Here is a 26,489-nt window from a genome sequence, read left to right as displayed (position 1 = left end):
TCTAAGGTCTGTATGTGATTGAATGGAAGTTGGGTATGGCTGAAGTTTGTTGTAGAATCTTGTGTTGGAAAACAACTAAGTGATGATCTGTTCATGAGATTGGGGTAATCCTTTGAAAGGAGACTAATTCTGGGTTTTTGAAGATGATATCTTAATTTTCTCCTGCAATGTGGGTGGGGTTGGGGACAAGTTCTTGTAGGCTGTGGTGTCGAAGCCTGTGAAGATGATTCTTTGCCGAGGCATTTTTGGTTTGTCAAACCAGATGTTCAAGTCACTGAGGATATATAGGTTAGACTATTTGGTAAATAGGCCTGCTACAGTGTCCAAAAGGTGTCTGTAAATGTGCCAACATGGGGTGGCCGCCTGTAAAGGGTGAGAAAGTTACAAAACAAGATGGGGCTAAAGTTGCATTTGTTAAGGAGAGATTCACAACCATGTTAGGAGACATCCTCGACTTTGAATAGACGGATCCTTCTTCAACTACAGCGAGTAAGCCGCCAGCATAATGATGTGATAGCCTAGTGGGATAGCTTCATTTGACCTGTCTTCTGACAGCCATGATTCTGTTATGAAGAGTATGTCAGGTTCTCTCTCTGCCAGAAGGTTGAAGATGTACTGTTTGTTTTTGCTCATTGAATGAGCGTTTGTTAGTAGCTAGTTTAAGTGAGCTGGTTTGTCATCGGTGATGGAGTGAGTTAAAGCTGCAGAAGTGTGGTCTTCTGAGGTCATTGGTGATGTGGAATTGTAGTTTGGCATTGTGTTATGTGGATGTTTTGTCGGAGGTGATAGATCTCCGGGGATTGAGGTCACTGTCCTGCTCTGGGCTTAGGAGGGAGTTTGTGGAGTCATTATGTGTGGGAGGTGAGGAGACCTGTTGTGATTGTGCTGATGGGGTGTTACGTTTAGCCCTTTCAGAATTGGTTCTGGGAAAACCAAGGTTTTTGCATTGTTGTGTGGTAGCAAAAGAGATACAAAATCGCCAGGAGTCTTGTGAAGTGTCTTTCTTTTGGGATTCCTAAATGTGGAAGGGGAATGTGTGAGAGGAGAGGTGGAGAATGAGGGTCTAGTTTTAAGGCTCTGAATTCTGCATTGGAAGAGAAACATGTAGAAAATTAATAAAGTTTGTTTATGTAATGCAATCATCAGCAGGAAAACGTGTTCAGATGTATGTGCTAAAAGAACCGTACAGGCCCAGCCTTACTACAATATCAAAATAAAAATCAGCACAAATGGGGTTAAGATTTGGGGGGAGGAAAGCAGATGCACGTTCTGGTAGACTAGGGAAATATATTTAAACACCACTGTAGCAGTAAAGGTACAGGCCCGCGTCAAAGGCACACCTGTTTAAGAAAATATGCTGGTAAAGCTGAATAGAAGCACAGGACAGACAGGAAGTCAGGCTTCACGGAGCAGTAGACATATAGGAGTCGTACTGTTACACTTCAAAACCAGACAAGCCAAGGACACCAAGTTAGTGTAGAAATGTAGGAAACCACAGGTGTGGATAGGCTGCATTCTCTAGTCATGTGATCAGTTATTTTCGTAGAATCGTATTTCCGTTTTTTGACAATGATGCTATGCTCAAACATTCTATCAGTAATTATCCATGTTACCTTTAAAAAGCTATATAAACCACTGCCCAATGCATTGTGATTTGAAGTTCAGTTTACAGTTGTACGGAACTGACTGTCCTCTGCACGCTTATTAAACTCTGTGCTTTATTGCCAATTAAAGTTGTGTCTTCTGTTTTTTATTTCGAGAATATTTGTGGTTGAGCCAGCCAAGGAGTTCATCTTGTCTGCCCCAGACTGTTCCGAGAGAGAGCTGCCTGCCGTATATTGAATAGAGGCTGCGCAATATCAGGTAAAGAACTACCCAGTATTATGCTGAATCTGTCTGTTCAAAAGATGTGTGGGTAGGATCCCACATTGCTGTCAAAGGAAGGAGAAGAGATCGAACTTTGTACCTTACAATTTTAAATTACACGATTCTTTGGCAATCAATGCACAGAAATGCATGCATGGGGTTTTCTACAATAAGATGTGTGGTGGTTCCCGGTACACACGGGAAGACTAGCTAGCGTGAAATTCCCTTTGAAATAGAAAGGAAGAGACACTCCTGGGCGGGGGATGATCTGACATACAGACAGTAGTGAATTACTCAGGAGACAGTTCCTGGAAGGGACACTCCAGTAAGGGGTGATCTATCAGGTCCTAGTGTATAACCCAGACGGAAACCTCTGAAAGAGACATGCCTTTTGGGGGTGCTCTAGCAGGTACTGGTGCATTACCCAGAAGGAAACCTCTGGAAAGGACATTTCCTTCGGGGACTGTTTGCAGATATCCCAGTTAGACCCAGAGAACCAGTACAGGAATAGTGATGGGACTGAGTCACAAGTGTGTGAAGTCTGACGTGGTAAAGAGACTGCCATTTTTGATCGGTGCTGGCAAGCCTTACTTTGAATAAGTCAGACGTTCGGCTCCAGAAATTTCAGAAATCTGGAAGGCGTCTTTAAGGAGGAATGGCCAAGACTGAGACATCAGTTTGTGACTCTGACAGTTAGACAAGGAGAAAGCGACTCACTAGTGTCAATTGGCTTTACCCTGGGCACAGCCAGACCCTTGGTTGCGTTTCTGAAAAGCATATGAGGTGTAAGTAGATATCTCTGCATGAATAAAAAAGATGACATAAAGAGTACAGTGCTGCATAGTCACAAGGGACTAATTGTAGAGAATCGGCAGGGTTCCTAGCCGGAGGTCCTACAGTCTGGAATCAGTGAGAAAGGCCGCAAGATCCTTGCGATATTTTTGGTATGCCAGGTATCATTATTTCAGATAAATACACAGGGAATCAAAATAAAGTGTCACAAGACAAGCCTAAAGATGAATAATTGCTCCCTATGAGTGAGGCTGATAATTCCCTGTGGCAGGTAATGGATGAGATTAAATTCATTTTTATATTTAAATGGGACCGTGGGGAACCCCGTGTCCATTTAATACACCGAGAATTCATATGATAACAGAGTCACCCATCATATTAGTGCCCCTTCTTGATGCATTCCTCACTGATAATGATGAGTCAGGAGTCTGAAAATGAATGGGACATAACATTCTCAAGCACTGCAAATAGTCGTTATTATTTAAGATAATGTGGTAACATGTATTGCGTCAGGCAATCTGCTTAGACCCCCATCGATGCACCCGCCCCAGATGTAACAATGCAAGAAGTGTTATACAGACTTGTGATCAGTGTCATTTTTGTTCATCTCTTTGGCCTCACAGTAATATATAGGAAGTCATGTAACACTGCATAAGATTAGTACATGTTCACCACAGTTATAGGTTAGTGATAGTCATAGGGCACACATAAATTAGTAAAGGAGACAAGTTTTAAAGGGGCGTAAGACAGTGGTCAAACCAACAAGGATGAAAGCGACACTTCCATTACACATAGGAGACACACACACCCATAGGGGACCATTGAGACCCCTCTGAAACACATGATAAAATATTTTCCTTCATATAAGAAGAATATACAGAAGTATTGTAAACAATAGCACAAAGGTACCAAGGGCCAGGCTCAGCCATTGCCAATGACAGGACATTTGATGAAGATGCAATTGAACACACACTGACTTACATTTGCTGTCAGTATGATAGGAAGAAAAGACAGAAAGGGAAGCTACCCTGTCATTATGGTGGGTATTCCATGATAGAAAAGCAAATTGAAAACCGACAGTACCAGAAGAGGCGCAGCCCTCCAAACTGCCCTCGCTTTATGGTCTATACCCTGTTCTGCCAGCTGCAGGGTACCAAGATCTCATTTGAGTTGCACGTAAAGAGAGTGGACAAACATCATGGGGAAGCGAGGAACGTTCTGACCCCACCCCTACCGCTCTTCAGGCTGATCAAGGATTGGACTGGAGAGACAACTTATAAATGAATTTCAGCACACTGTCAGACATGCAAAGAGCTCTCGAAGTCCAGCTCCCCTTAGAGGACAATGGCCTATGGGACATGTTGTTCTTAGGTTGGGAGATACTTCTGTAGAAACTCTGAGGAAGGCAGGTAAGGAATGGATAAGAGAAGAAGAAGAAGGATGGGAGAGGGACAAAGAGATGCCATAAATATAATGATCCCCCAGGCATGAGAAAGGGTCCATTTTAAATCCCTCTGTTTGGTACATAGAGCAACACACGGGATGGGCCCAATACCCCTTCAGGAAAAGTTCACCTGGTACCTCCCGCAGAGACAGCTTCGCTCTTCCAGCGCTAACCTGCTGGTAGTTCCCAGATTCAAACGGTCTAGGGTGGGCGGGAGGGCTTTCAGCGTGGTGGGTGCCCGGCTGTGGAATGAGCTACCACAGAAGATTAGACAACTTGACTCATTAACCGATTTCAGAAAGAGCCTTAAAACATGGCTCTTTCCGAAAGCCTAATCCCTCCCACCTGTTTATTCTCTCGCACCGGTAATAGTTGCTATATTAGAGCTCCAGGATACCTTAGGGTCACAGCAGCGCTATACAAGAGTCAATACAATACAATACAATGCGTTACAAGATACAGAAAAGGGAGGGAAATATATGGGAAGACAGGCCTGACAGGGATGCAGCTGAACAGGACATTAACTGGGGACTATATAATATGTGCTTGCGCCCTGTGCGAGGGTCAATTATGGCAGTAAAAGTCACTTTACAGATACCAAGGAAGTTGATTCCAAAAAGGAGCAGGTCAGACCTAACACCTATAGAGGTGATAGAAAATAAGGAAAGTAGTTATTATTGTCAGCCCTTCTCGGTTCATTGGCAAACTGGACTAAAAAGGATGGGAAGAAGCAATGGCCCGGACTAGGGTATTTAACAACTGCTGAAGATTGTATGAGGCAGGGATAGGGTAACCCATAAAGGAATTACCCCTACATGGAAGAGTGCCTCATGGTATGGGAGGCGTATGTCAGAGACAAACCAACTGAAGTGATCAGAAGTAATAGACCAGAGCTGAGGTTAGACTCAAGACCAGTAAGTTCCCGACCAACTCAGTTGCCGCTCTTTTTCAAGGGCGTGCCAGTGCCCACATATGTACCATAGCCGCAAATGGATAAAGAGCACTTAAAGAGGACACTGCCTCTGCTGTCTGACAGACCAGGAAAATGGATAGTATGCTGTGAGAAACACACTGCGGGAGTGGACCTCACCTTGGGCGATGTTAAAAGCTTTCTAGGCTCTCTGGTGGGAGAGAAAGTAAATACCATTTTTCTCAGGGCAGGATTCCCTCAAATAACCTTGACAGACATACAGTTTGATGGGTCATCCTTTAACAATATCCCAAAATATGTGTGGAATGCGCTCCGGAAGACATACCCAGACAGGCATTAGAGCCCTTATGCCAAAAAGTATAAAACACACTGAAGACATTGCAGAATTCATTACCAAAATGAAAGAATGATGAGTACAGGAAGAAGGATGTAAATGGGAAAATACTGGAGGAAATGTAAGGTTATTCTATAATGTGTTGAAGCAAGGTCTGCCCGCAGATGTACAAGCAAATTTAGACGGACTATTGGGAATAGAGGCTAATCAATGGCCAGAAATACAAGCCCATATAATACATTTTTCACCACCACTGTACATTCTAGCATTCATAGATGGGAAAGGAAGGGGTTACTTAAATCTGCCAGGTCTCCCATAATGCATAAAGATTAATTGGAACAATTAATTGCAGCTTTAACTCTTCCATCAAAGGTGGCAGTAGTGAAATGTGCAGCACACACAAATCAGCAGGACCTTTTCTCTAGAAGCAATGCTCTGAAAGACTGGGCAGCAAGCACCTAAGGCCTCCCCAAATTATGATCAATGCAAAGAACACTCACTAGGTATGATGATAAGCAGGCAACAGGATGCAACAGAATTACCGCTCCCATATACTGAGATAGCAAGAATACATTTGCGTGAATTTCAGGAACACGTTTTTCCCCATGAACGTGAGGTTTGAGAACAGAGAGGGTGTGTTTAGTCACCAACAGATTTCATTTATAGCCAAGAGAGTACAGGCAAGCCAGTAATGCCACAAACCCTTTGTACACAGCTTTAGAACAACTACACTTCCCAGCACACACTGCAAAAGAGTATCTTGTTGCTACACTACAGGCAGATTGGTTTATTCTACACCTATCTGTAATGATCTCTATGCACATTGCAGAGTGCTCAATATGCCAACAGCATAGATCCAAGCTGACTGTAAAGGTGGTCACTTCAACCATACCACGTCAACAGGTCTATTCAAACATCTGTATTAAGTTTTGCTGACATGATAGAAAGATGTAACAAGTACAGATGTCCCATAGTGATTGTCTGTCCATTTTCAAGATGACTTGAGGTAGGACCCTGTGTACATTATAATGCTAAGGCAGCAGACAATTTGCTGATCAGAGAGGTGATACCGAGACGGGGTGTGGCCTATATGATTCGCTCAGATAATAGGCCCCATTTCATCAGTGCAATCTTTCAGCACATTTGCACCACCCTAGGAATCAAATACAAATTGACATCTACCACCCCCAGAGCAATGGTGTTGTGGAGCACCTGGATGGCTTCTTTAAATATAAAATCAGCAAATTATGTGCCACTTTGCAAAAGAAATGGCTGTCCTGCTTACTACTGGCCTTGCACGCCCTTAGAAATCAGCCAGGAAGTGATCATCATTTAACGCTACATCAAATAGTGGCAGGAAGTCTAACGCCTACCTCTTCAACAATAACTAGGAAAAAGACAGAAAACAGCTTAGGTTTTAAGGGGATTAAATGAGCTGTTAATTGTCTGCGTTACTGAAGTCTGCTAAGTTCTTCTCTAAACAGATATTGCGACCAGGGAAGGCTGCCCCAGCCCAGTAGACCAGTCTAATCCCTGTTGGTCAAGAGGTGGACATCCACAACTTCAAGCGCAGATGGGGGATCCTCGCTACGATGGACCCTTCTCGTGACGATGAGCTCTCCCACTGCTCTGAAAGTGGCTGGTCGGAAACCATGGATTAAATGGTGCTGTGTGTGCCTGAACCCCACCGTGCCTCAGACACCTTCACAGATAAAAGGAGAACAAGAGGGCGAGACAGAATTACGAGAAGGACAGTGTTACATTTCAAAGCACAAATGGAGTCTTTTGTCGTCTCTACTAATGGACAGTTATGTGTTGCTATTGTGTTCTTCTTATGCCTAAATATGTTCGCAGCTGCACTGCAATGGTGTTTTACCTCGTGCTTGGGGTTGTGTAAAAGTGTTAAATGCTCACAAAGAGCAATACCCAAGCAAGAAAGTATACCCCATAGTATTCATGCAGGCTTCTTTGATAATATATGGTACAGACACATGACAGAGATAGGTACGCCAACCTCTAATGTTTCTTGTTCTGTGTGTTCTTCGATTCCGCACGCCACTGACTCAGATAGGTTACACTCAGTTAGAGATGTACCCTCAAATGTTACCATGTGTCTGTTACATATTTTTCGTTGTAGAATGCGAGCACAGATGAAACCACTTTGGATTAGGCAGGGAGCATATCTAGTTAACACTACACAGTATGAAGAAGAGGTAGCAGATGTAATGGATGTCATGACAGACTATAAGAAGCTATTAGTGAAGCTAGAGGAAATGGAAAAGACAGGGATCATGAGGTACAAGGATCAGGATTAGAGAGCTAAGATATTATGACAGGGATTTCAGACTGACAAAAGCACCAGCCAGAAGTATCAGGTAGTATGGGTTGAGAATATCTCTAGGTTAACTTGGGTAGAAATGCCTACCACTCTTTGAGCAGGTAGAAAACCAATTCTTTTTTCTTTGTGTTTTAGGGGAAAAGAAACAGCCCCGGTCGGCCGGAACATCAACTGCAATACCACAACATATAATTCGGACCTCCAGTGGAGCACCTCCATCTAAATGGACTACTTCTGGTGCTGTGGTGATTGGTTGTCTACACGACTCTCTTCAGGATGCAGAGTATCTTCACTTTGGTAACCGTTCATACCACGTCCTTGGTGATTTTAGGGATAGACATTTCGCAATTGCATGACCATCCCATGAGCCGTCCAACAACCTTGCTGCATCATCATCGAAGGAAGAGAACAGCAGAATATTATGGTACAACGGCCTGGGAAGACGTTCCGCAAGAGGACAGGCTTTCAATTACACCTAGATATTTTAGGGGAGTATTCTTCAGTTGTGCAAGCACAATCGACTGCATGTTGGCTCCAAATCATCTGTTGGGAGCTGATGCAAGCCATTATTGTCACGGAGGATGTCTTTAATGCTGTCAAAGTAGAACTGCGATCTATGTGAGTAGTGGTCATGCAACATCAATATGTGTTATACTTGATGAAGGCTATGGAAGGAGGAGTCTGTGCAAGATCCATACAACCTGTTGCACATACATTCCTGCCAACGAAACTGATAATGGAACTCTGACAGAGGCCATACAAACTCTGCATATCTTGTAAAAGAAGATGGTGAATGAAGGAGGTGCCTCCAATGAGTGGTTGACAGGGTGGATTACTCGGGTACCATCCTGGATGCCTAGACTATTTAAGGCCTTGTGCCTGTAATTGTGGTTTTGCTTTTGATATGTTGTGTCCTCCAGGTAGTTATAGGATGTTGCAAGAGGGTTGGTCAGAAGATGGGGGTATGTTCACTAATAGAGTGGTCAATTAAATGCAGGACATTGAGGAGAATGTATACACCTTAATGATGCCAAGCAAAAGGGAAGCTGAGGAAGTAGTTGAAAATTCAGCTAAAGGGGAGAGTGATGTAGAAAATGAAGAAAGTTTGGTAATGTCAATGCGCACATCAGCAGGAAAACATGTTCAGATGTACATGTTGAAAGAACAATATGGGCCCAGCCTTACTACAATAGCAGAATAAAAAGCAGGACAAATAGGGTTAATATTTTGGGGAGGAAAGCAGATGCACGCTCTGGTAGAATAGGGAAATATATTTAAACACCGCCGTAGCAGTGAAGGCCACAGGCCCCCGATGAAGGGACACATATTTAAGAAAATATGCTGATAAAGCTGAATAGAAGTACAGGACAGACAGGATGTTAGGCTCCACAGAGCAGTAGACATGTAGGAGTGGTACTGTTACGCTTCAAAACCAGACAGGCCAAGAACATCAAGCTGGTGTAGACATGTAGCAATCCACAGTTGTAGATAGACTGAATTCTCTAGTCATGTGATCAGTTATTTTTGTTTTGACAATGATGCTGCGCTCGCACATTTTATCAGTAATTATGCATGTGACGTATTTGCCTTCAAAAAGGTATAGGAACTACGTCCGTTGCATTGTGATTTGAAGTTCATTTTACAGTTCTATTGAACTGACAGTGCTTCTGCGTTCTTATTAAACTCTGGGGCATAGCCTCAAGGAGCTCTCGCCAAGTTAATGGCACTTTATCGCAGCCAAAGTTGCGATAAATTCACCTCCCCATTCACAAGCTGGTGTTAGCAGCCCATAACACCAGTTTACCCGTGATAGCCGCTGCAAAAAACATCGCCACAGATGACCCCGGCAACTATCGCTAATGAGATGCAGAGTAGGCGTTCCCATGCAAAAATCCGCGTCAACACCACACCGCAACATTCACAACGACCAGCCAGATCAGAGATAAGTCCACAAAACGTGCTACATGGCACGTTAGCAGCGGGAAACTCACACCTGCTCTGACCTGGTGTCAAGTCGGACGGCAGCTGGCACCAGAAAAGGGAGCCCAGCCAACAGCCACACCTGAAGGACAACAGATGCCATGGAGCTACTCATCATGCAGCTCGGAGCCCCAACAGGGCCACAACACCTACCACCACCACCCCCAGGCCCGCCACCACCCCCGGACTCCACCCACCACCCCCCTGGACCACCACAGAGGTAGCGCAGACACAGACTGCGGACCTTCCGAAAACGCACCAGCCTCACAGACATGACACCAGAGTATGTCAGTGCCCACTACAGGCTCAAAAGGACAACCATCCTCCGCATCCTGAACATCATTGCCCACAGGCTGACTGTACCAACACAGCGGACAACCAACATCCCTCCACAGGCAAAGCTGCTGGCTGTGCTGCACCTGATGGCCTCTGGTAACTTCCAACCAACAACCGCCAGTCGGAGGAGTCTCACAGCCAGCCCTATCAAAGTTCCTCACACCTGTCTTGGATGCCATCATCAGCTTGGTACCCCAGTACCTATACTTCCCACACACTGCACAGGAACAGCTGGAGACCAAGCACAGCTTCTACGCCATAGCTGGATTCCCGCACATGTTGGGGGCAATAGACTACTCCCATGTCCTACTTCTGCCCCCTGCCGACAGTGCACACAATTACCGCAACAGAAAGCACACGCATTCCATCAATGTGCAGGCAATAGTGGACCACCGGGAACTCTTCACCAATGTCGTCGCCAACTACCCAGGCAGTGTGCATGATTCCTTCATCTTCCGACAGTCCATCATCAACCGGCGCTTCCAGGATGGCACCTACGGAAATGCCCTGCTCGTTGGTAAGTACCAACTGAACACACCACACACCTCAACTCCACAATCATACAACTCACAACTCTGGCAATGCACACGTTACAAACCCACATACAACATGCCAAACAACATGCCCACCCACCAGACACGACAGCACAACCTACCGTGGGTACCCGGCCTAGCCATGTACATGAGCCATCAACGGCATGGCACCTCTGCCACACATGAGCAGAATGTGGGAAGAGGAGGGAACCAGGCATCTGCGAAGGAGGCAATGTGACCGCTGAATGGGATTGCACACAATGCCAAGTGTGGCATGGATGTGTTGGACAGACTGCAGTATGCAGACCACACACATATCCATGTCGGCATTCACTGCTGGTGTTTGGTGTGGTGGACAGTGGATGCAACCATGTCACCCCAGCCAGTGGGGGAGATCAAGGAAATGTAACTTGTTACGTCCCCCCGTAAGCGTGAGAGGAGTGGGCTGACCCGGCATACGCCAGGTCAGCGTATGGTTGTGAATGAAAAGCACGTAGCCCTGGGCGTGGTCTTCTTCTGGAATGCCCAACGCCTGCTGCACCCCGGGCCGCTGGTGCCCGAAGCCATCATGGCCGCCCCTGGGCATCTAGGCATCACTGCTCACCTGCTGACACCGGCATGTGTCAAAGAGGGCCCATCAAGTGCCGGTGAAAGCTCCAAGCCCAAGGCCCATGACCTTGGCAGACTACTTGGACCATCACGGCCTCCGCGACACAGGCCCCCGGACCTCCTTTATCGTTGAATTACTCCACCGGCATACACAGCGGACAAGTAGGACACACATTTGGAACTGAGTCTTGATTACACCAGAGTACATGATTTAAGGCTGAGTTCATGTCACCATACTCCCTCCGATGTGGTGCCACCAAGTCTGTGCATAGGACTCCTACCAAACGTGTCTGTGTGCCCCTGCTGACTCCAGCCTTAGGCCTGCACTGCGGTCCTGCAGGCCTCACACCAATCCAATGCAGTCCGTCGCAGGCAGGGAACGGCCATTCCAACGTCGTGTGAGAGATCCAGGAGGAGATGGCTGGACAGCGGTTGGCACGCGCTGACCGCTGCCTCCAGCCAACACTGCGGCCAACTAGGTCGCACTTTTTGAACTGAGTCTCGATTTCTTCATGGCAGTGTTCATGTCACAGTACGCAAGAAGAGGAGTAAGAGAAAGCCGCGCTTCAGTCCGGAGGAGAATAGGCTCACCTATACGGAAGTGATGGGACATTACCAACAACTGCACTGGTGCCACTGACTCTGCGCAGCACATGCCTGCCACACGTGGCTGTGGGTCCCTGCTGACCGCTGCCTCTGGCACACACTGCGGTGGAGTAGGTCGCACAATTTGAACTGAGTCTTGCTCTCTACATAGCAGAGTCCATGTCATTGTACAGGCATCATCGCAGACTGCATCCCCTTCCAACTCTGGTGCCACTGAGTGTGCACCCTGAAATTCATGGGCAATCCCTGTTTGGACGTCGGTGGTATGTGAGCCCATGGGCTGCAGGCTGTCTTCATCTACATGTAGCTGATACTGACAAGGTGGAAAAGTGGGGTCTGTAGCATTCAACTCCGCCATCTGCCTATTCCTGCTTGCTTCTGCCCTCTGCATCATGCCCTGGAAGGACACATTCCAATGTCCTCCGTAACCCTCCGTGGAATTCCCCTTGCACATCGACGAGTACACGCTCAGCTCGCGTGGCACTACCTCAGTGCACCGCAAGTCACCGCCCCATGGCGGTGTGCCTGTGCCGGCCGCTGTGCATCCGGGGCAACAAACTCTGTGCTGCTCAAGTCAGGGACACATGATGTACGTACCTTGTACTGCCGTTTGTCTGCTCACTGTTGTGGTCTTTGCTAGCACTAACCAACCCCTGAGTGGTGGCTTACACTACCCAACACCCATCCAGCACAAGCGTCACTGGAGACGTGAGCCTGGCAATAAAAGGGGCCGGGCACACGTGCCCGTGGCCAGTCCCACAAACTCACTCAGTGTGTCCGTGTGGTTATTATGTATGCATGAGTGACCGGGGTCATTCCACATAACATTGTGCATATCCATGTCACCGCAGGCAGTGGTGTAGACTTGGGACATGAAACCGTGTCGTATCTTCCTATTAGCGTAAGCGGGGTGGACAGGCGTACGACAGTACTGCGTAGGGGTGTGGCTACTCCACACGTGAATCTTGGTGTGGTGCAGTGTAGGCCTTGCCAAGGATGTGGCTGATCCGTGTGTCTCTGTTATAGTGTCTGCGCCCCCGTCCGCAATCGATGATGTTGCCATGTGGCATGCCCCTGGTGTACGTACTCCGCCAAAGGGGTACATGGGGGAGGGCATGCCCGCTCGGGTAAGGGATCACACATGCCAACTATTATGTCTATCGCTATTATCGCCGCATGAGCCAAAGATGTACCCTCAACTACATGTCGGATTCAGCCAGGCGGGTGTTCTACATCTGTGTCAGCCCTGTCCTTGCAATTGGCCGACACACACGTGGCCAGCCACATTCTGCGCAGCATCATCACTGTGTCGTAGTCAGGCTTGTGGACATGCGCAGACAGGCATGACAATGGTGTGCTGTAGGGGTGCATGTGATGCAATTGCGCTGCGCACAATAGTGAATGTGCTCGGGGGGAGATGCAGCAGTGAGGCTATGTAATACACAGTGATGCCGCTCATTAGCAACACGCAGTACATGTCATAAGGGAATTACTAAGTCACACATATCACACACCAATGAACCCGTGAACCTGCCAAAACATCATGTAGTAATTGGTCTTGACTCATGTTTATCTGCACTGTCACAGGTGACCAAGGATATGCACTCTGCGCTTGGATGATGACACCTCTCCGAGCCCCGAACACACAGCCCCAGAGGCAGTACAATTTGACCCACAAACGCACCAGGAGCGCACATTTGGCGTGTTGAAGTCACGTTTCAGGTGCATGAACGTCACAGGTGGAAAGCTCCTGTACAGTCCAGGCCTCGTGTGCAATATGATTGTTGCATGTTATGTGTTGCACAACATATGTGTACACAGCAGAGACCCATGGATACGAGTGCCAGATGCACCGGACGATGATGATGAAGATGAGGCTGGTGGAACACACCCCACTGCAGCTGCAGAAGGAATTGCCCGTAGGGACTACATCATTGACAATTTCTTCTCTGGTTGGCGTTGCATTGCGAGGGTCCTTAGCAGTATTGGCACAGTACGTTGACTGACTACAGGCACAGCATGTGCTAATAAATGCATTGCGAAACACATTCCTTCCGTGCATGTCACTCATCTGTACAGGCACTTCACTCAGACAAGTGTGGGTGCGACATGTTGGGCTGGCAATTTAGGAATTTGTTAATGGATGGTGAGTGTGTCACCTCGGTGCAGAGAGGCTGTTTAGGGTGTCATGTATTCGAACTGCCAGTTCTGTGTGTCACAGTTGTTAAGGTATCCCACTCTTTGGCATTTCACATGTGTCCCAATTCATTCCATTTTGGCTGTCATTTGTGGCCTACCAGTGACAACAGGGCTTCTTTTGGGCTATGATATGTGCCGCCATGATGCAGGGGTGCACTCTGTGACTCAAGTCCCGTGACATGGGCGACATGTACGTGAGGGAGTCACTGCCCCTACATTGGTCCCTGCTTTCAGTATTGTGTGTCTTTTGCTTTCTCTCCCTAAGTGCGCCAGGTATGCCCAGGTGTGGGTCCTGGGCTCACTGTGCCATTGGAATCAAGCTATCCTGGCTGAAGAGGGGTGAAACCGGTCCTAGGATGCTTGTTTCCGGTCCAGGGATGACCTGGCTTGGCAGTTCGGGCTGGACTGTTCCCATGAGGCACAAGGTCAAGACTGATTTGCATATGGCCAGGTCTAAACTGGGGTGGCATGGTTAGTAAAAGAATGATGGATTTAACCCAGATCTCTTGACTGGGGGTGAATGTTTTGATTTGTTCTGCATTCCGTCCATCAATTGTGTGTCTTTTGCTTTCTCGCCCTAAGTGCACCAGGTATGCCCAGACGTGGATCCTGGGCTCACAGTGACACTGGAATCAAGCTATCCTGGCTGAAGTGGGGTGAAACCCCGAAACCGGTCCTAGGATGCTTGTTTCCAGTCCAGGGAGGACCTGGCTTGGCAGTTTGGGCTGGACTGTTCCCATGAGGCACATGGTCAAGACTGATTTGCATATGTCCAGGTCTAAACTGGGGTGGCATGGTGAGCAAAAGAATGATGGATTTAACCCAGATCTCTTGACTGGTGGTGAATGTTTTGATTTGTTCTGCATTCCATCTATCAATTGTGTGCCTTTTGCTTCATTATTGTATGAACATGGGCATGGCACGTCGGTGTGCAGGGGGTGTTATTTGTCCCTCTGCAATGTGAAGAAGAGATGCGGTTTCACAGTGTGTTACATGTTTGTTTCCGCATTGGCGCAGGTTACATACTGAATGCATGTCAATGTACATTGTGGCTGTTTGTGGGGAACTGCCTATCTGATTTGGGGTTGTGCTCGTACGTTGGCATCTCACCGTTTGTTTGGTCTGTTTTTATGGTGCATTTTCCCGCCAGACGCGTGTGAATTGCAGGCCTGTTGCTGATTTTCGCTGCTTTTTGTATCGCGCTTGGCCTCATCGCAACTTTTTGGGCGTTCATGTTTTGCATTTTTGCAGCATGGCTTTGATTTTATCACAGTCATTTGACTCCTCATCTGGGGACTATTGCATGGTGCCGCCGTGTTGTGAATACTTGGTTAACACAGCGTAAATTTCCAGCGATGGACTGCGATGTTGAAGGTTGCGTTAAGTAACTTTTGCGATGGTTATCTTGAGAATATCCCCCTCTGTGGTTTATTGCCAATGAAAGATGTGCCTTCTTTTCTTTATTTCTAGAACAAATGGATGTGTGGTAGTTGCTGCTTTGACTTTGTGAACTGAGTGGTTGGAATTCTTGGTGACTGGTGAGTGTAGGTGAAAGGAAGGGACATGCAAGAGTTTAAATACTTTTTGTTGGTGTTAGTGGCTTAGTTAATTTATGCTGCCATTGTGGAATGGGTGAAAATCTGGAAATATTTGAGGTGCCTTGAAGATAATCATTGTTCAAGTGCAGGGAACTGCTAACTTGGTGTGCTGGATGAAAACCAGGAGGATAAGGGTATTAGGGTGCTTAACGAGACGGAGGGAGAAGTTAGCAGTAACTTGAGTAGATTCTTTGAAGTAGATCAGTGGAGAGAGGGGGCTTTTGGGGGAATAAAGTTTATTGGACTGAGTGAATACAACTACCACAAGCTTTTCTTCTCAGATACAAATCAAAAAAGCACACGTTAAAGCGCAACACACTAAATCAAATAAATTGTCAATGATGGTGTAAAATACTTTGAATGCAGTAAATCATAGACATAACATTGCTGCTATCAAGATAAAGTGAGGTAAGCAGTCATTATCCTTTCACGTATTGACTGCTTCTCTGTAGTACTGGCAAAACCCCTGGCCAAGTATCCTCCCAGTTTCCTTTGTCTAATCTTAGTCTCATTCGCGTTGGTTCTGGCTGACAATGACTAAGCTGCATGCCTCCTCCTATCCGCAGACCTTGGTTCAATTAATGCAAAACCTTGGCAAGACAAATAGCTTTTTATATTTAGCTAAATGTATTCACATATCAAAGTTAGTGTAACACGAAGCCAGTCAACATTTCTATGCAGTGCGCGGTTTTTTTCACACATGTTCACTCGTCAACACTGGTTGAGCTAATTAATCCTTTCGCGTCACAAAGTCTTCCACGCACTAAATCCTCTATACTACACGCTAAGCCCATTTTGATGTGTGTCAATTACTGACAGACACAGTCATCTGTGTATTTCTTCACATATTCAACTCCCCCCTAAACACATGTTAGTGTAGAGCCCGGTAAACTTTGTATTGGCTGAGCTGATTAATTTTGTCACGTCACAATGTCTTCATTACACTAACTCCTCTATACCACACACTCCACTCATTATTATGTGTGTTAATGACTCGTAAAGACACAGTTATCTACGCATTTCTTCATATATCCAACTTCCACCCCAATACATGTTACTGTGGAGCCCATTCACCATTGTTCTGAGTATTTTTACTTTGACGTAAACTTGCTTAGTGCGTATATGATTATATAGCGGCATTACAGTTAGGACATTGAAAGCTATGACTAACCAAAGTATTCCAGGTTAAGGGTTTTTAAGATCCTGATGTCCAACCAATGAATAGGTCATACAAATGATGAACTGTTAACTGATGAATATGTGAGGCTGTGTGTCTTAGCATCAGTATTCACATGGATAGCTGTGGCGTTTGCATAAGCAGATTGTGTCTACTGTCTAAAAGCCTCTAATTTAGGTAGCTTAATATTTGCAGGCCCAATCCAGAGGCAGTACATTTGGTAGACACGTGCAACACATGTGTACCTAGATACATTTTAATGGTTACATTGTAGATACACTTTACTTTCTCACCAGTGGTGTCTGTTAATCCATTGATAAGCAATGAATGATTGGTGACATAGCAAATGGCATCTGCCGCTACCATTCACCATCCCCTGATATAACATGCAGGCATGTTTCTAATGCTCTCCCTGTGAAACAACATACCCACCACTTTGACCATTCTACACACATTGCAGGTTCCACCACATGATTGGTTTGATCAAGCCATGATTTTTAGTTTGTGGCACTCAATATTTATTTCCTATGGCAATGGGAGGCAGTATAAAATGACAACATAGTTCAAAAGGTTGGTTGCTCCTCACCACCTTAAAGTGAGCATAAAAAGTTTCCTCTTCACAATAGAATTGTAAAGACCTTACACATTTATATTGCTAGGTAGTTGTAACTGCTGTCTTAAATACTCCCCTGTGGTTGTCCCCATTAAATTTTCAGTTCTTCAAATTGGTGAATCACAATATTTTGCCATGCTATACATTGTATGGCTTTGACTAATTTATGAATGTTTTTGAAAGTTTCTCTAAGCTGCTCATATGCAAAATTCTTCCATTGACTGTCTTGATACACTCTCCGTAAGACCTTCTATAATTCCTATGACAGACAGGGCCCAATTGATATATAACTTTTTTAGCTTCATCTTTACTGTATCCTGTGAATGATAATACCTAGTTCATGACCACCATTGTTGTAACCATTTGGCACATAATAGATCATGAAACATAACATTCCCTTGGCTAACATTTGTCCTACAATTTGATTAATAACACTTGCATGCAGAGTTTGTTTGCATATTATCTTATATCTGAGCACTCAATAATTACCTTCATTCCAAGCCATGTGCTTATCTGCTACATAAAACATAAATGCAGGAGTTCTGACACTCAGGCACCTATTGTCCCACTTGACTTGTTGATTATGACCATGTGACCTGTTAAATTGCCTACTTCTAAGAGCATAAACAAAAATGGGGGGAGATGGAGGTAGACGTTAGGTTCATCCTCCAGACTGTGTATAGTTATTAACGAATCTGTAAATGACAGATCAGAGAACCTAACCAAAGGGAAGGACTTACGCTAAATGTGCGAAACAACGCCCCGAAACTAAGAGAAAATTCTCTTTTTGAGTCCCCTCACTCACCATGGGTTGCCCCTAGGTGACATGCTTCATCATTGGGGCCATCCCAGACAGCTACTGTCTGGGGCGTGCTGCATTTTGCGGAACTACGTAGGAGCACTTTTTGTGAAAAAATGTTTAGTGCAGTGTTTGGGGAAGTGGTGATGGTGATGCTAAAAATTCCTAGCTAGTGAGCGATTAATTTATTCCTGTCCCTAGTTGGTATGGATAAAAAGGGGTTAATGGTAGGGAGGAAGTGTAACTGTTATGTGTATACTATCCCTAGTATTTGGTCGACATGTTTCGAGGTGTCCTCTAACCCTCTTCTTCAGGACCACATGGGGACCAGCCCCATGCCTACCACTCCGTGAGAAAAAAACGATCCTATAATAAAGAAATAATATCATGAAGAACAGATGCACACCTAATGTGTGAGCACCAAAATTAAATACATACGGTTGAAATCAGACTCGTAGTATCTGTTCAAGGAGATAAAGTGACAAAGAGAAAGTATTTCACATTTACCCATGGCCTTTCTCTTGACTCAAATACTTTATATACATTCTTCTAGGGTTACTACAAGCCCCTCCACCCTGGTAGTCCATGAGGCATAGTGTTGCCAAAACAGAAGTATGTTCTTACAAATCGCGAACAGTATGTTTATATGCTTGTTTTGTCTTGTAATGTTTGCTCAGTAGTGTTTCTTTCTTTTTACCAATGTTTTTAACGATTAACCATGCTTTCTCACAATAGAGTAGTCCGATGTGTTCCAAGGTGTCACATTGGATACAACCACTAATTAAATATATATTTTACTACTAAGGGCACCAACACAAACTATAGAGGAACGCATTGATTTAAGCACTGCATATGGTTTGGACCTGCACACGAGAGAGGTGGGCAGGCAATATGTACCAATCTCTTTGTCACTTTATCTCCTTGAACAGATACTACGAGTTTGATTTCAACCGTATGTATTTAATTTTGGTGCTCACACATTAGGTGTGCATCTGTTCTTTATTATATTTTTTCTTTAGTATAAGATCGTTTTTTCTCATAGAGTGGTATGCATGGGGCTGGTCCCCATGTGGTCCTGAAGAAGAGGTTTAGGGGACACCTTCAGTCCATCTTCAGTGTTGTAAGGCTTTTGGATTTAAAAAGAGACCAAGTGCCCACGTCACATGATGCATATCAAGGCCCGGAGGAGGCTGAAACCGATCATGCTGTAACCTTCTGCAATTAAAACAAATTTTAATGCTACTAACCGGCTGGTGGGCTTTTGTTTGTCCCTGGATGCAGAGGCTTCGTCTTTTGGAATATATAAACGATGACGCTCGAAAATCCCTGATCCGTCTGGCAGGGTGTCCCTGCTGCATCAGCTTCTTGTGGATATATATGTATATGTGTGTGTGCGTATGTGTGTGTACAGCTAATTCTCCCCCCAACTTCCTTATTTCTGTATCTTTGACCAATGTTTGCCTGTACACAGTACGGTGCACAAACAGGAAAAGCCATTCCACTTGCCCAACTGCTTTTTGCTCCAGCTTCCCCCCTTTGAGTTTTATTCCAGCTTATGCCTTTTCCATTAAAAGAGGGATCTCTTTTTCATCTAACCCCTCTACCCCACTCGGCAATCCTCTTTGAGATTGCCCAGTCAGCCTCTCCACAAGTCCACTTAAATCACAGGGACGGGTTAGCTACCAGGCCTTGGAAAAATATCAATTCACTCAACCTTAGTAAAGCATTGACTATCTCAGTCCCTGATTTACCTCCCAACATAGAGGAAGCCGCTGCAGCCTATGATGACTGGATTAATTCGGCCTGTTGTGTTCTCGCCCCTGTTAAATGATGCTTCCCCAAACGTAGAACTCCCTCTGCCCCCTGGTTCTCGCAGACTCTCCAAAAGTTGAAATCAGAATGTAAGCATCTAGAGCGGTCATGGAGGAACGGTTATAACTCTATCAACGAAGATAGGTACAGATTCCGCCTCCTAGATTACAAGAACTTGCTACTAACCGAGAAAAAGGCCTACTTTTCTAAAAAAATCTTTGAAGCTAAATCTTCCGCAAAAGAACTTTTTAAAACGGTTACTGCCCTTCTCACCCCCCCCCCCTCCCAAACCCACCCCGCACAGCAGTTCTGAGTTCTGCAACACTCTGGCACAATTCTTCTTGTCTAAAGTAGATGCCATTTTTTCATCCTTTAATAAGTCCTCAGGCCCCCCCTCTGATACAAGCTCTGACTCGATGCCCTCCAACATTTTCCCTACTTTTGATAATTTCACGCCTTTGTCCACTCAGGTGGTGGCCAATCTTTTGCTGGGCTGCAAATCTGTCTCTCCGAAAGATCCCTGTCCTGCCTCAATAATCAAACTGTCCCCTGATATTATCACTAGTACCCTTACTCCACTTCTCAATCACATTATGGTATCAGGGCACTACCCCATGTCATGGAAAACCGCTTCGATCTTACCTCTCTTAAAAAAACTCAATCTCGATCCAAAAGATCCTAACAGCTACAGGCCCATTTCCCGTCTTCCCTTACTGGCCAAAATCCTGGAGAAGGCGATGAATTCGCAACTCAGCCTTTTTCTGGACACAAACATTCTGTTGGACCATTCTCAATACGGGTTCCGGGCCGGGCACAGCACCGAATCGGCCTTGTTGAAAGCTACGGAAGAGATCAGGGAAGCCGTCGACCAGGGAGACTCAGCTATCTTGATTTTGCTGGACCTGTCAGCGGCCTTTGATACGGTACACCATGATGTTTTAACAGATCGACTATCTAAGGCCGGGATACAGGGCTCTGCCCTGGCCCTCCTGAAGTCCTTCTTGACCAACAGAACTCAAAACGTGGACATGGGAACTTTTTCTTCCAAGTCTTTTGTTCTTCCCTCTGGAGTTCCGCAGGGGTCTTCTTTGAGCCCGACGCTTTTTAATGTCTATGTTAAACCTCTTGCACCTCTCATACGATCTTTTGGTCTTAGGTTAACCTCTTATGCCGATGATACCCAGATCGTGATCTCCCTAAACAAAGGGATTGGAGCAACTAGAGCCTCTTCCTGCCAGGACTGTATGACCGCCATCACCAGCTGGATGGCTGCCAATTGTTTGAAACTAAACGCTGGCAAAACAGAGGTTATCTTGTTCGGGAATAATCCCTGCCTTTGGTCCCCAGCCTGGTGGCCTAGCGAATTGGGCTCCCCCCCCCCCACTATGAAAGTAAAAGACTTGGGGGTGATTGTTGACAACAGGCTCTCCTTTGAGAATCAGGTTAATAAAGTGATATCCACTTGCTTTTTAACCATTAGGACGCTTAGGAAAATAAAGCCTTACTTAACCACTGATAGCTTCAGGTCTGCTGTGTCCGCCTTAGCTCTGTCCCATCTGGACTACTGCAATAGCCTTTACCTTACGGTTCACAATAAACATCTAAGCAGACTCCAGATGGCACAGAATGCGGTAGCTAGGCTGCTAACAAATACTCCCAAATTTGTGTCCGTCAGCAAAGGACTACAGGATTTGCATTGGCTACCCATGAAACTTCAGGTTCGTTTTAAGGCCCTCTGTATAGCTCACAAATCTCTACACGGAGCCGGACCTCAGGACCTTAGAGATCGCTTCCAGTGGTATCTTCCGGGGAGAGCTCTTCGCTCCAGTGATGCCAAACTGGCTGTTATCACCAGGGCCAAAAAGGCTAACTGGGGTGGTAAGAGTTTTGTGCGTAAGGCCTCCTTTGCCTGGAACAAACTTCCTTTTTTTCTCAGGTCCACCTCTGATCTCCTCTCCTTTAGAAGAGGTCTGAAGACCTGGCTGTTCTCAGTCTAGGCACTCACATCGTTTCTGGTTACGAGTTCTGTTCATTGCCTCTCCAGACACTCTGCTATAGCGCCAGGACACCTTCGGATATTAGAGCGCTCTATAAGCTGATATAACATAACATAACATATGATACTGGTGCCAGACACTGATTCATTCCTGCTAGACCAGATAACTGGCCTGTCAACTTCCACCCAGGAATAGATCTGGACTCTGCCCCATTCTGGCACTCTTTTCTGCTTCATCTCTTTTGCATCCAAATAAGGGCATTATGGATTTGTATTGCACTGCTGCCACCACTTGTATTAGACTGGTTGCCTGCAACCACCCCAAGCTATTTTCATCAGAAACAAATAAGTAAGGATACCCAGTAAGGAGCGAAAGTAGTGACACACCAGTTACAGATATCTTACAGCTCATGGAAGTGTACTCTGTTCTTTCTGCAGTAGTCAAGAGACTGCTGCAAAGGGCCACTTCAACATAAGTGAAGGAGAGGCTATGTAGTCAGTTGAGCAGCGAGAAAAGTAGGCAGAGCGAGCAAGGCAAGCAATGAGAGGTGTACAAAATCAAACAGCTGGGAGAGAATGTAGCCTTATGGCTAGAGCGGTCGACCTTGAAGCTGGGGAACCGGGTTTGAGTCTCGGCAACAAAGCTCAACATCCTGTGATAATGGGCAAATAACTTCATCTTCCCATTTAAAAAAATGAATGTGTACTTGTGTAAGAAAGTGGTGCTATCTATGTAAAGCGCTCTGATACCAAATATCTTTGGGTCTAGTTCACGCAATATAAAACTCTTTTTTTTAAAAAAACATTGGGGTCTTTACTAAAGAATTGAGGCTCCCGAAATTATGTATTGTGCATGATTTTGTATCAATTTTATTAATTGAAACATAAAAAATAATTGTATTAATTCATTCATTCACTATTCTTTACAGTAAGTTCAATAAGTGAGATCAGCACGCTTCAAAGGAAATACACATTTCTTACCTGTCTGGGTGTTGTGGGGACATACATTGTGAAGGATGGTCTTGGTTCCAGAGAGAGAATCGGTGGAGGGCTCAGGTCAAGTGGTAGACTCCCTTATTGTCTCTGCCCTTTGCCTGGTCTGATTTGCACCAAGAGAAAGATCCCTACACCAGTGGAGTTCCCTATGGCTGCTTACTGTCTCCTGTCACTTTCAATCTATACATTGAGCCATTTGGGCTCTACTCATAGATAACAAAAATGTCCATAAAACAGTGTAAATCATCACTTCCTGGAAAGTTTGAATTCTGGCACTCACCGGACCAGTGCAACATGGGGCTACCTTAGGACATCCTCATATGTCCTTCGCACGTCAATCAGGTACTTAATTTCAAACTACTAACTAACCATGATCCCTCCCCGGAGATCAGTGACCTATATTGAAAACATTGTTTACACTCTTTCTACAGTTGATGAGTGATTACACTGTGAACACTACATCCAGATAGCACAGACGCGCCATGACTAGGAGAATTCATGTAAGTTCATGATGAATGACTGTGTGGATGTTACACTTAGCATCACTGTTCTAACATTATTAGGGTTGTCGCAATTTACATCCTCGTTTGGTTTAGCTCCTTGTTTTTTCTTTCCAGAGTTATTTGAATAAGATCGGCTGATCTTCTTCTCTTCACTTTACAGAGGTAATTAAGTTAGTTTTTAAGGGTTGCTGGTGTGTTGAGTAATGGTTGGTCGTCCCCTTGTTACTTAAAAAAGTTTTTTGTTATTTTTAATTCACAGGTCCTGATGAGAGACCCTGAAACTAAGGGGTTTCGAAACGCGTAAACCTTTTGGTGTGACCACAAAAGTCTGAATTTGAGAAAAGAAATAATTTTAAGAGCATTTACCTTACTGTGGTCTTAGAAAAGTATATTTAGTTGCCTATGTCTTTTTTGAGAGTCTGATTGAGATGAATGAATGATTAATGGTACCAGTGTGTTTGGAGTTAAGAATGGTTTGGTGTCTCGAATGTTAGGAATGAGTCTTTGAATGGTGTGTAATATATTGTCCAAAATATGTCTCATGGATGTGAGGTGTAACCTTTTTTTAAATTTTGCAATACGGAAGGTGTATGAACTATTTTTGATATAAATAAATTTGATGGATTAAGTCGACGAAAAGAAAGGTCTCATACGCATTTTGTTGTTTCCCAAAATGTGTCCTCATAAGTTGTTTTGAGGTTTATAATAGTTGCAGTACTAGCAAATTTTTGTTAATTCTTATAACGGGTCCAGCTCTACTGCTTTTGGCCTACCTCCAGTCTTGCTTTGGGCTACTCATAGATAACAGCATCAAGATTCATCAATATATTGAAACACACAACTCAACTTGAGAGTCTCCTCTGCTTCAGACATCTAATGCCTCAAATACTGTTTGCACATCATCCAGACTTGGATGTCCAGCACATACCTAACGCTCAACCCCAGACAGAATCCCTATTATTTATAAAGAACAATAAACAAGGTACAACAAACCTGGCTCAATGATTTGAACATTGACAACTTCGAACCCCAACTGTCCCTGAATGCCAAATCACTTGCATTCACACCTCATCCCAACCTCACCCTCAAAAAACACATTGCACAAAAATCGAAGACTGCCTGATACCAGCTCTCCCTCTCCTAAAGGAGGTCCAACCATTTTTCCTTGAAATGACTTCAGAACTGCCATTCATGCCCACACACTCTCACAACTGGATGGTGGTAATGCCCAACTCTCTGGCCTCGGAAATTCCACACATTCACCTCTTAGGGGTTTCCTACATGCTGCAGCAAATCTCATCCAGGTCCTAAAGAAATATGATCTCATTTCCCTTATCCCGATAAAATTCCATAGGCTCCCAATTCCAGCCTGCAATATCTTCTAAACTAATCATCATTTACAAAGCTATCGTGAGCAGTACACCCACTTATCTTGGGGATAGGCTCGCCATTTTTAATGGATCTCAGCACACCCACTGTCAAGAGCCAGCCTTCTAGGTGATGCTGGAGCAAACTTCTTGGTGTGAAGATAGGGCCGATTTCACCATATGTGTACACAATAAGGAGCTCTAGAGGGAAAGAAGCCCAGGTCGCCCTCCACTCAAACAGTCTATCACAACAAAGACCTGGGTGTCAGAAGGTATTTTATGCCATACAGGTTGGTTCGAACCTTGTAGGTCTTTAGTACTGCCCCGAGTCAAAAGATCTTTTGGGGTAGTTGCCAACTAGTTAGCTACCTTCACTTTCTTAAAAAACAGAAAAACAATAAATGGTTTTACTCCCAGCAGTCTCACAAATGATCGTGAAGGTGTCTAAACTCAAATGTAGTACACCTAGGGTTTCTCAATTCGATTAACTAATGAGTAAACCGTGAAAGAACACATAAATGTGCAAAAAATGTGAAAGAGACGTGATGGCACCTCACGTGCGCAACCCCAATTGAGCTTGCTGGCTGGTACTCGTCAGCATTGCCCACTCTTCTCATCATCGGCAGCCATCACGCTCCAAAATAATAATAAAGAAGAGGTGTCCAAAAGAAAAACAAGTAGTGCGACTTAATAGTGAAGGTTAAAATGTGAAACAGGTACACCCACTACAGGTTCAAACTTTATTCCGCCTTAGGAGTGCACCCACTTCACTACTTAAAAAGGTTGCTAAATATGCATACCCTCCTTAAATGCCAACATGTTTCATCGCCTGGATTCTTTCTGGCGATTTCGTCAGGGCAACAACAGTCGCTTGGCACACGATAAGGACACTTCTTAAAATCACATTCGGAGACTGCCAAAAGTAAAAGACATACACACACAACACTTAACTATGTTGTTCATCCCTTCTTCTTAAATCCACCCGGAATCTATTTTTATATCTATAAAACATTACTCCCTTACCCTCGTGGAGCCTTGGCCTCGCGTACCAGCTCAATGAATGAGGTCTCCAGTAGGCTCCCTATGTGAGTCCTCGGGGTTCTGTGAGGCATTCCCCCGTAATGCCAACCTGTTAATAATTTTCAACAATTATACTGAATCTTCTTGTGTTCCATTTCAACCTAATATATGGTCTCCCTCGCCATACTGGTATTCGTCTGTCTACGGGTAATCAAAAAGACTTCAAAATCAAAGCAGACTGCTAGTATTCCATCTGTACTGCAGACCCCCTCTCTCACCGGCAGGCACGCCCCATTCTATCCTTACTACTAAGTAGTGTTCTGGCTAATTCATAACCAAGTCTCTCATGTTATCAGGGGATAGTTTCCTGGCCTCTAACAATGACACAGATATAACATGCTGACGCCCTCCCCTCGTACATCACACCTCCTTACCACCTAAAGCCTCACGGAGCTCCTTCTCTCCGCCGGTCACCAGTGTTGTAATCCCGCAGCCAATTTATGCTGCCGCCCCTTACGCATCCTCTTCGGCGCGGAGCTAAAATGGGCGCCATCTTGGAATGGGGTAGTGTGAATGTCTCAAAACAAGCACTTCAATTGCCCGAGCCTTGGAGTTAGTGTCTTTCTCCCGAAGGATCATG

This window comes from Triturus cristatus, chromosome 10 (assembly GCF_964204655.1).
Source record: "Triturus cristatus chromosome 10, aTriCri1.1, whole genome shotgun sequence".
In the NCBI taxonomy this organism is placed as follows: Eukaryota; Metazoa; Chordata; class Amphibia; order Caudata; family Salamandridae; genus Triturus; species Triturus cristatus.
The sequence above is the reverse complement of the archived record's forward strand: the minus strand, read 5'-3'. Positions refer to the sequence as shown.